This window comes from Suricata suricatta, chromosome 12, assembly GCF_006229205.1.
Source record: "Suricata suricatta isolate VVHF042 chromosome 12, meerkat_22Aug2017_6uvM2_HiC, whole genome shotgun sequence".
Taxonomy (NCBI): domain Eukaryota; kingdom Metazoa; phylum Chordata; class Mammalia; order Carnivora; family Herpestidae; genus Suricata; species Suricata suricatta.
The window spans coordinates 74,784,268-74,785,405 of record NC_043711.1 but is presented as its reverse complement, the minus strand read 5'-3'; positions in this window follow the sequence as shown (position 1 = coordinate 74,785,405).

Sequence of the window (1,138 nt, the reverse complement as noted above, 5' to 3'; positions counted from 1 at the left end):
AATACACATGGATAATATGTTGTTATGAGCTCCTGCTTCAGACTTTTTCTGCTTTGCAGGCTGGAGGTTCTGTGCAGGCAAAGTTGATTTTGCTGATCTGGTCTTTTCCAAAAATTTTCTGCCCTTGGTTTCTGGGATCATTTGGGCAACCTGGATGTGTTATGCATGGAGGATCCTGGAATCCTGGCAGGGACTGAAAGCCTTTAACTCCAGACGCCATGGTGCAGCAGATTTGGGGAATATTCAGCTGAGGGAGACAAATGACTTGACCATATGTCATATACTTGTTTCTGGGGCCTGGTCGGTCAGAGGTTCTAAGGTCTCAAACCAGAATAGTCTTGTATGCTTGGTTCACACTGTGCATTATTTTACCTTCCTCTGAGCTGCTAATCACCTTGTTGATCTGGGCAAGATAAATATCACAAAGCATGAAATGATGTCTACCGTTAAAAGAAATAATATCCTGTCTTCACACTACCATACACACAAGAGTCAATCTTGCCAAAATGTATGGCAGGATGACATCCATTTCACATATACAGGTATATAGACACACTTATAGAAATGTGCTTTCGTTAGCACATATATTTACAAATATGTATAATTGATAAAGACGTATATGAGCATTTTTGCATATTACATGTATATCTGAATAAAATAGTGCATTTAGATAAACAAATGTATACATATATAAATCTAAATGCGTAATCATGTATTTGCATATGTACAGACGTATATCTGTATGCGTTAAAGTTTAAATGACACCTAGTTTGCAATCTCCAGTTTTCTTTTAATTCTCCACTTTGGGGAAGCACAGAACTGTCTACCCAAGCCTATGTCAAGATGACCTGTAATTTGGTTGAGTTCTTTAAAATATTTTTTTTAATCGTCTATTACCGAAATCCTTCAAACTGAAACTTGAATAACGGGCCAGGTGGGAAATAAAGACTCGACCCCACGTTTGTTTCGAATTTCGCCCCTGCAGTCCCAGCGAAAGTCCAGGCGCTCCAGTTACTCTCCCCTTTGAGGGCAGGGGCTGGAGGAGCTAGCGCCCCCCTCGGCGGCCACGCGTCCCCGCCCTCGGCCCCACCCCGCCGAGGCTGCCCCGGCGCGCCGTACACACCCCTGCGCGCAGCTC